This window comes from Eleutherodactylus coqui, chromosome 12 (genome assembly GCF_035609145.1).
Source record: "Eleutherodactylus coqui strain aEleCoq1 chromosome 12, aEleCoq1.hap1, whole genome shotgun sequence".
In the NCBI taxonomy this organism is placed as follows: Eukaryota; Metazoa; Chordata; class Amphibia; order Anura; family Eleutherodactylidae; genus Eleutherodactylus; species Eleutherodactylus coqui.
Window position 1 is genome coordinate 71,264,701 of NC_089848.1, and position 11,003 is coordinate 71,275,703.

The window sequence follows — 11,003 nt, forward strand, 5'->3', positions numbered from 1 at the left end:
ATGGATTTCCCTGTTGGAGGATGACTGTGGTTATTGAAAGCACAGTGCAGCCAGAAAAAATTATGCGCAAGGCTGGGTATTAATCAGCGACTACTACCCCCAGCACACACGCCGTAAACTGAAGACGGTCACAGGCAGCCTAAATATAGTATTTTTTTACCAATTTTTGGGAAAAAGCCCACTGCCTATATAGCCTGTATAAGGATTTCCCTGTTGGAGGATGATTGTGGTTATTGAAAGCACAGTGCAGCCAGAAAACATTATGCGCAAGGCTGCAGTAACACATAGCTGGGTAATAGTTAGCGACTACTACCCCCAGCAGACACTTAGTAAACTGAAGACGGTCACAGGCAGCCCAAATATAGTATTTTTTTACCATTTTTTGGGAAAAAGCCCACTGCCTGTGATATAGCCTGTATATGGATTTCCCTGTTGGAGGATGACTGTGGTTATTGAAAGCACAGTGCAGCCAGAAAAAATTATGCGCAAGGCTGGGTATTAATCAGCGACTACTACCCCCAGCAGACACTTAGTAAACTGAAGACGGTCACAGGCAGCCCAAATATAGTATTTTTTTACCAATTTTTGTGATAAAGCCCACTGCCTGTGATATAGCCTGTATATGGATTTCCCTGTTGGAGGATGACTGTGGTTATTGAAAGCACAGTGCAGCCAGAAAAAATTATGCGCAAGGCTGGGTATTAATCAGCGACTACTACCCCCAGCACACACGCCGTAAACTGAAGACGGTCACAGGCAGGTCAAATATAGTATTTTTTTACCAATTTTTGGGAAAAAGCCCACTGCCTATATAGCCTTTATAAGGATTTCCCTGTTGGAGGATGACTGTGGTTATTGAAAGCACAGTGCAGCCAGAAAAAATTATGCGCAAGGCTGGGTATTAATCAGCGACTACTACCCCCAGCAGACACTTAGTAAACTGAAGACGGTCACAGGCAGCCCAAATATAGTATTTTTTTACCAATTTTTGGGAAAAAGCCCACTGCCTATATAGCCTGTATATGGATTTCCCTGTTGGAGGATGACTGTGGTTATTGAAAGCACAATGCAGCCAGAAAATATTATGCGCAAGGCTGGGTATTAATCAGCGACTACTACCCCCAGCAGACACTTAGTAAACTGAAGACGGTCACAGGCAGCCCAAATATAGTATTTTTTTACCAATTTTTGTGAAAAAGCCCACTGCCTATATAGCCTGTATAAGGATTTTCCTGTTGGAGGATGACTGTGGTTATTGAAAGCACAGTGCAGCCAAAAAAAATTATGCGCAAGGCTGGGTATTAATCAGCGACTACTACCCCCAGCACACACGCCGTAAACTGTAGACGGTCACAGGCAGCCCAAATATAGTATTTTTTTACCAATTTTTGTGAAAAAACCCACTGCCTATATAGCCTGTATATGGATTTCCCTGTTGGAGGATGACTGTGGTTATTGAAAGCACAGTGCAGCCAGAAAAAATTATGCGCAAGGCTGGGTATTAATCAGCGACTACTACCCCCAGCACACACGCCGTAAACTGAAGACGGTCACAGACAGCCCAAATATAGTATCTTTTTACCAATTTTTGGGAAAAAGCCCACTGCCTATGATATAGCCTGTATAAGGATTTCCCTGTTGGAGGATGACTGTGGTTATTGAAAGCACAGTGCAGCCAGAAAACATTATGCGCAAGGCTGGCTATTAATTAGCGACTACTACCCCCAGCAGACACTTAGTAAACTGAAGACGGTCACAGGCAGCCCAAATATAGTATTTTTTTACCAATTTTTGGGAAAAAGCCCACTGCCTGTGATATACCGTATATACCGGCGTATAAGGCGACGGGGCGTATAAGACGACCCCCCAACTGTCACCTTATACGCCGGTATACAGTGGAGAAAAAAAAATAAATTCATTACTCACCTCCCACGGCGTTCTGTCGCGCTCCGGCAGGATGTCGCTCGCTCCGGCAGGCTGTCGCTCGCTCCTCGTTCCTGGCGCAGCATAGCTTTCTGAATGCGGGGCTTGAAATCCCCGCTTCCAGAAAGCTAATACACACGCCGGCAGCCATGACATCATTGAATGGCTGTGATTGGCTAAAGCACACGTGGCTTCAGCCAATCACACTATTCAATGACATCATTGAATGGGTGTGATTGCTAACACGTGCGCCTTCAGCCAATCACAGCCATTCAATGATGTCATTGAATAGTGTGATTGGCTGAAGCCACGTGTGCTTTAGCCAATCACAGCCATTCAATGCTGTCATGGCTGCCGGCGTGTGTATTAGCTTTCTGGAAGCGGGGATTTCAAGCCCCGCATTCAGAAAGCTATGCTGCGCCGGGGACGAGGAGCGAGCGACATCCTGCCGGAGCGCGACAGAACGCCGTGGGAGGTGAGTAATAAATTTTTTTTTTTTACACTTTTTTTTTTTTTGTATTACCGGCGCATAAGACGACCCCCGACTGCAGAGCAGATTTTTCGGGGTTCAAAAGTCGTCTTATACGCCGGTATATACGGTAGCCTGTATATGGATTTCCCTGTTGGAGGATGACTGTGGTTATTGAAAGCACAGTGCAGCCAGAAAAAATTATGCGCAAGGCTGCAGTAACACCTAGCTGGGTAATAGTTAGCGACTACTACCCCCAGCAGACACTTAGTAAACTGAAGACGGTCACAGGCAGCCCAAAGATTTTTTTTTACAATTTTTTGGAAAAAGCCCACTGCCTATATAGCCAGTATATCTCTTTCACCTTTCCCACTGTGCCTGCCTCACCAGTACTGCCCCTATACTCTGTAAAATTACTGCAGACTGAGGACGCTATGCTCTGCACGCCTGATATACAAAAAAAAAAAAAATGTGCAACACTGCTAAAAGCAGCCTCAACAGTACTGCACAAGATCAGATGTGGCCCTAAGAAGGACCGTTGGGGTTCTTGAAGACGAATATAACACCTAACACTCTCCCTATAGCAGCTACAGCATGACAGCACTTTCCCTGATCTCTGTCAGAATGCATCTGTGGCGAGCCACGGGCGGGGCAGATTTTAATACTCGGGTGTCACCTGATCTCCCCAGCCACTCACTGCAGGGGGGTGGTATAGGGCTGGAATGTCACAGGAGTAAGTCGTAATGCCTTCCCCGTCTTTCTATTGGCCAGAAAAGCGCGCAAATTTCTCAGGGAAGGAAATGAAAGTGACTCGAACATCGCGTGGTACTCGTTTCGAGTAACGAGCATCTCGAGTATCCTAATACTCGAACAAGTACGCTCGCTCATCTCTAGTAATAATGTAAAATATATATATATATAATTCTCCCCAAGTTGCGGTGACAGCCATAAACTCTTATCTATACATATTCTGTCTTTAAGAAGTCAATTGGCAGTCTGACAAAATTAGTGTAATCTGCTACAGACGGGTTGCAGTTAAGTTAACTCATTGCAACTGACAAGAACGCACTCATCAACAGTAAGTTATTTGAATAACAGGGTCTTTAAACTAATTTAACTGCACTGTATCTTAACCCCTTAGTGACCAAGCCTGTTTGCGCCTTAATGACCAGGCCAAATTTTGCAAATCTGACATGTGTCACTTTAACATGGAAAAACACCAGAAAGGTTTTGCATATCCAAGCGATTCTGACATTGTTTTTTTGCCACATGTTGTGCTTCATTTAGGCGGAAAAAATAGACCGATAGAAATTGTGTTTATTTATTAAAAGTGCCAAAATTGGGAAAATTTTGAAAAAATCGTCATTTTTTCACATTTCCAACTGCAATATCTTAAATATGTGCAAACATAATATAGAAATTTTTGCTAAGATTTATATTTCCACCCGTTTACTTTATTTTGGGCGCACATTGGAAAAACTTTCGTTTTTTTTTAAACTATTTAGGAGACGTACAAATTTAACATTACTTTTTAGCATTTTGAGGAACACTTTGTTTTCCTATACCAAGCCGAGATTGGAAAGGCTCATGAGTGTCAGAATAATAGATACCCCCCCAAATGACCTCGTTTTAAAAACTACACCCCTTAATGTATTCACTGAGGGGTGTCATGAGTATTTTGACCCCACAGTTTTTTTTCAGGAATTAATTCAATTTAGAGGAGAAAAAGTAAAATTTCATATTTTTGCAAATCTGTCATTTTAAAGACATATTTTTTTCCTATAGTTTACATGAAAATCAGGATTTACACCCCAAAATGGATACCCCTATTTCTCCCGTGTTCAGAAATATACCCATTGTGGCCCTATTGTTATATCTGAGTCCACAACGGGGCCCAAAATGAAAGGAGTAGTCAGTGTCTTTCAAAACAGAAATTTTGCTTGAAGTCCTTTTAGGCCCCATAGCACACATGTAGAGTTCTTGAGCGCCCAAAACCATAGAAAACCCCCACAAATGACCCCATTTTGAAAACTAGACCCCTTAAGGAATTTATCTAGGGGTGTACTGCATATTTTGACCCCACAGTTTTTGAATGAATTCAAACCAAGCAAAAGGAAAAAATTGTGATTTTCGTTTTTTCGGCAATTCTGTCATTTTAAAAACAGCTTTTTTTTGTACAGCACACATATGAAGGAAGACTTGCACCCAAAAATGGATACCCCTGTTTGTCCCGTGTTCAGAGACATACCCATTGTGGCCCTAATCTTATGTCTGGATACACAACGGAGCCCAAAATGAAAGGAGCGACCGGTGGCTTTCGGAACACAAATTTTGCTTGAAGTCCTTTTAGGCCCCATTGCCCACTTGTAGAGTTCTTGAGCGCCCAAAACCATAGAGAACCCCCACAAATGACCCCATTTTGAAAACTAGACTCCTTAACGAATTTATCTAGGGGTGTACTGCGTATTTTGACCCCACAGTTTTTGAATAAATTCAAGCAAAGCAAAAGGAAAAAATTTGGATTTTTGTTTTTTTGGCAATTCTGTCATTTTAAAAACAGCTTTTTTTGTACAGCACACATATGAAGGAAGACTTACACCCCAAAATGGATACCCCTGTTTGTGCTGTTTTCAGAAATATACCCATTGTGGCCCTAATCTTATGTCCGCATGCACAACGGGGCCCAAAATAAAAGGAGTAATCGGTGGCTTTCAGAACATAGATTTTGCTTGAAGTCCTTTTAGGCCCCATTGCCCACTTGTAGAGTTCTTGAGCGCCCAAAACCATATAGAACCCCCACAAATGACTGGCCTAAGGTAGATCGCTACCTTTTTATCACGTGACCGGGGACCGCTCAACGAGGCCACCCGTCACTGCTCCAGGCTCTCTGTGACCGTTGGTCGCTGGGAGCAAGGAGATTTTAAGTTTCCTGGGCTCCCTGACTCCTGCGCATGTGTCCGGCTTTTTGCCGGCAATCGCATGTGCAGAATCCTGGAAGGTCCACGGAGGAAGATCGCGCCGGGGTTCAAATACGGAGGCCTCCGGTAAAAAGTTTCATCTCCTCTCACCGATCGCATCAGTGAGGGGAGATGAAACTTCAAATTTTTTTTTTTAACTTTTACGTGATCGGCATTATTGGATAATGGCGAACACGTGACCAGGAACCGCTCACCGCGGACCCCCATTAAATCTCCATGCTCTTGGCTACGTTTTGTAGCCAGGAGCAGGGAGAATTTAAATTATCCTGGCAATCCACAGCTTTTACGCATGCGCCTGCCATTTTGGCGACGGGCGTGGGTGCAGAAGCTGTGGTAAGGTCCGCGGATAAATCTGGGGGCCTTAGGTACGTACTTTCATCCTCCCTCACGGATATGATCCATGAGGGGAGATGAAACGTACGCTTTTTAAACTTTTAAAAACTTTTTTTTACTTTTTTTTTTTTTTTTACTTTTTTACACTTTTTTTTCACTTTACATGATCACTGTCATCCATTGGATGACAGTGATCATGTCCCCGGTATAATCTCTGCTCCTAGCTACACATGGCAGCCAAGAGCAGAGGGATTTTAAATTCCCCGGGGCTCGAGCCCGTCTGTGCACGCGCCCGATGTCAATCATCGGCCGCGCATGCGCAGATGGGGATTCGGGTCCCGGGACATCGGGACACCGCTGAGGACTGGGGGTGAGTATTTTCACCTCCCCTCATGGATCCGATCCATGAGGGGAGGTGAAACTGACTTTTTTAAAACTTTTTTTTAACTTTTTCGCGATCGCCGCTAACCATTGGATAACGGCGATCGCGGTACCGGGGACCGCTCACCGCAGTCCCCGCTGACATCTCCTGCCTCCCGGCTACCTACAGGAGCCGGGAGCCAGGAGATTTTAAATCTCCCGCGCCGCCGGGCCTTCTGCGCATGCGCCTGACGTAATGCCGCCTGGCGCGCATGCGCAGAAGACCGGCTTCGGGCCCCGGAGCGGCAGGAGAGCGGGGAGCAGCGTGCCAGACCTCGGTGAGTAATTTCAGCTGCTCCGATGGATCCGATCCATCAGAGCAGCTGAATCTTTAACTTTTGTGTACTTTTATTTACTTTTTTTGCGATCGGCGCTATCCATTGCATAGCGCCGATCGCAATGCCGGGGGGGGGGGGGGGTGTCCGAACAGCCCGGGATGACAGCTCCATGCTGTCAGCTACCTGCGGACACCGACAGCATGGAGCTGTCACGTCCACAGCCCGAGGGGCATTATTCTCTGCAGGAAGCATGTTTTTACGTCCTCAGAGAATAGAGCCCACTTCGGGAGGACGTAAAAACACTATGGGCTGGTCGTTAAGGGGTTAAGTTGTGTCACATATAACGGTCAAGTTAGTCTTGTCATCTGGGTCATTATATAGCGTGCACGTGACATGTACATATATTTCTGCAGGCTGTTCCCTTCTGTATTGTCAGTCTATGTAATGCTTGAAAGGTCTTATTCCCTCAGTCAAAGGGAATCTCTGTACACACAAAACTTTGTCATCACATATAGAATACTCATGAACACATTTGGACATACCATAAAAGTGGCAGTCTAAGACCTTGCAGCCAGCGACAGTCAATACAGGAAAAGTTACACAAAGAAATGTGGCAGACTCAGGAGAAGCACATAGGAGGGAACAGATAAGCACATTTAAAGCAGCACTATCCTCACTATTTCTCCTCTCTGAGGCCTCGGTCACACGGGCGATGTTTCGCTCAATTTGCGCATGCGATCTGCGATATTATAGAACCATTGCTTTGCAATGGTATCGGACACATGGGCGCTTTTTATGCGCTTGTCCGATAAATTATAGGACACAAGAAATCGCAGATCGCGCCTATGTGCGATTTGCAATTCCTTGTGTTCTCTATATGCGCCCTTCCCTGAAAATCATCCAAAAATGTGTAAAAATAAAACAAAATATATACTCAACTTGTCCCTGCAGACGGAGTTCAGCCGCGGCCGGCCGGCAGTTCTCCTAAACTGCTCGGAGTAGTATTCAGCAGGCGGGGATTTAAAATCCCCGCCTGCTGAATGGGCTGCCTCTGATTGGTCACAGCCCTCACCAATCAGAGGCAGCTCTCACTCACCCATTCATGAATTCATAAATGGGTGAGTGAGTGCTGCCTCTGATTGGCTCAGTGCAGGGACCAATCAGGGGCAGCTCTCAGCTGTCATTCAATAGCTGAGAGCTGCCCCTGATTGGTCCTTGCGCTGAGCCAATCAGAGGCAGCACTCACTCACCCATTTATGAATTCATGAATGGTTGAGTGAGAGCTGCCTCTGATTGGTGAGGGCTGTGACCAATCAGAGGCAGCCCATTCAGCAGGCGGGGATTTTAAATACTACTGCTGAATACTACTCAGAGCAGTTCAGAAGAACTGCCGGCCGGCCGCGGCTGAACTCCGTCTGCAGGGACAAGGTGAGTATATATATTTTTTTTATTTTTACACATTTTTGGATGATTTTTCGGGAAGGGCTTATATTTTTAAGCCCTTCCCGAAAATTCATCCTGCGCTCGCCGGCAGCCCATTGCTTTCAATGGAGCCGGCTGTATTGCCGGCTCCATTGAATTCAATGGGCTGGACAGCGCTCCTGTGCTCGGGCCCGTTTCAAAGGAAATGCGTCTAGGAGCAGATTTTTCCGGCGATTTTTCGGCCCCGGTCACGCGATTTGCGGATGCGCATCCGTCATGCAATCCGTAAATTGCGGCAAAAAACGCCCGTCTGACCGAGGCCTTACACTGGAGGCATATTTGAATTCACTCCCGCATGGGTGTTGTCTGCACTCCCTGTAGCAATCTGTTCACATTCTGAATTCATCTGAGGAACAGTACTACACTAATTACCACACATTCCAGGCATGTCATTTAGAGAAAACATCCCATATTCCCCCACACATGACCCTTCAGGATTAGTGAATGTTTTCTGCCACACATTATCAGCAGCACAGTTCTTAGACAGATTTTCATTAAATGTCCATGCACACTGTACGGCTTTAAGGCCTCGTTCACACAGTCGACATGGCATCGCTGCCAAAAAATTGCAGCGATATCACATCTCTGGTCCGTACGATATCACCGTGACTTATGATACCACGACTTTGTAGCGCTACAAAGTTGCGCGACTTTGTAGCACCACATGCCAGGTTTTTCGGGGGAGGCTTGAAATACATAAGCCCTTCCCCCAAAATAAGCCATAGCTGAATAACAAAAAAAAAAACAAAACACACATACATCACCTGTCCCGCACTGTCAGCCTGGCCGCATCTTCTCCCCGGGTCCCCAGCAGTGATCTTCTCCTCTTCTGGCCGGGGATTCAAAAATCCCCGCCTTCTGGAAGTGCTGGCTGTGATTGGCTGACACTTAGCCAATCACAGCCAGCGCTCGATGAATGGCAGTGATTGAACCAATCACAGCCATTCATTGAGTGCTGGCTATGATTGGCTAAGCATCAGCCAATCACAGCCAGCACTCCATGAATGGCTGTGATTGGTTCAGTGTTGTGATTGGTTCAAAATTTGTAAAACCAGAAACTAACATTTTGCATTGACATAAGTATTCAGACCCTTTGGTCCTTTCTCTTAACTATCCTTGAGATGTTTCTACACCCTGATTGGAATTACTTGTGATAAAATCAGTTCATTGGACATCATTTCAAAAGACCATAAGGGCTCCTTCACACTGGTGAAAAAAAATCGCACGATTTTCTTGCGATGTGTGAGTGAGTTAAAACACGTGATGGTAAAACCAATGAATTTCAATGGTTTCATTCTCATTTACGATGTTGCGTGAGAAAAAGAAATTGCATCATGTTTTTTCTTTTTGCAATATTGTCTATTGCTTTCAATGGGGCCATGGCAGCAGCACCAGCCCTATTGAAAACAATCGGAGAGAATCGTGATCTCCTGCCGCGGCTGTGACTGCTGTGGCGAAGAGGAAAGGAACCCCCGCACGGATGCGCATCCAGGAGTTTTCAGAAGGACTGCGAAGGTGATATCAAGCCATTGATCGCAACCTGATATCGCCCACGTCAATTTCTGTTTCCTTGATATTGTTTTCCAAACTTATGTGTTTCCATTTAGGGTGCCCACCCACTGGCGTTTTTTTTCACTGCGAAATTCGCAGGTTTTTTTTTTCTGCAGGGGGTCTATGGGACTTGTAATGTAAAAATCGCGATCGCGCAAAATCGCGATTTACCGCGATATCGCGATTTTGCGCGATCGCGATTTTAGCTTTGCATGTCCCGTAGCCCAAAGACCCCTGCAGAAAAAAAAAAACGCTGCGAATTTCGCAGTAAAAAAACGCTAGTGGGTGGGCACCCTTAAAAGGAAACAATTAACTGCATTAACCCTTTGCAATCCAATTTTGGATTCAGGGTTCCCTAGGGGGCTTTCTCTTTCAGCCATTATACAATGGTGCCATCTGCTGGCTAGAGCCAGGACTGCGGTATGGGACATGCTGGAGAGGCCCCCGACAACGGAGAGGCCAGTAATATACAGTAAGAATACCCTGCCGGACATCTTCTAACATTGGAGCTGTACAGCCTTCAATCAGAATGTCCTTGGACGTCAGACAGGGGATTGGAAAGGGTTAAATCAAGCGAAAATGTTGTTCCATTGTGTGAGAAAGAGTTCAGAATATTCAAATGTAGGCTTTTTTTTTTCTTCAAACATAGCCCCTGAGAAATCAATTTTTTTAGATAAATTGCTCAGGAGTGGTGACAGGCCACCTAATACGTATTTGTACTTTTCCAGGGTGTGCATTAAAATTATCAAGTTATCATATAACTCCTCATTTAGGTTCATCTGAGAACAGTTTAGCAGTAGAGATGAGCGAACCTACTCGGCCACGCCCCTTTTTCGCACGAGTGCCGCGATTTTCGAGTACTTCCGTACTCAGGCGAAAAGATTCGGGGGGCCCCGTGGGTGAGTGGGGGGTTGCAGCGGGGAGTGGGGGGGAGAAGGAGAGAGGCCTCCCCCCTGTTCCCCGCTGCTACCCCCCGCTCCGTCACGCCTCCCCCCGCCCCCCGGCACCCCCCGAATCTTTGCACCAGAGTACTGAAGTACTGGAAAATCGCGGTGCTCGATCGAGTAATTACTCGAAACGAGTACGTTCGCTCATCTCTATTTAGCAACTTTGCTTAAATGCGCGTTCCCTTTAAATATGTTTGCAGTGTCAGGGCTACTATACTACGAGTTAGGGCTCCCACACACTTGTGTTTTTTTAACGCTGCGTTAACGTTGCATTTTTGAAACGCAAATATTATCGGGACTTTCTTACGTTAAAATCGCATCACACAAAAATCGCAAAGCACAACCTCGCAATGTGTTTTATACATTTGAAAGTCCCATTGACATTCGCATTAAAAACATGCAGCATTAAAAAAAGCGCAAGCGTGTGGGAGCCCTAAGGCTAGCTCTGGCCGAAATGCGTAACATGTTTTTATGGATTTAATGTAAATTTAATAAAGACTATTTTTGGTTTAACCCCTTAAGGACCAGACCCTTTTTAGGGATTTTACCCATGTGGCGGTTTTACTGCTCTATTTTTTTTCCTTTAGCTACCAAAATTATTTTTGCTGCATTTTTTTTCCGT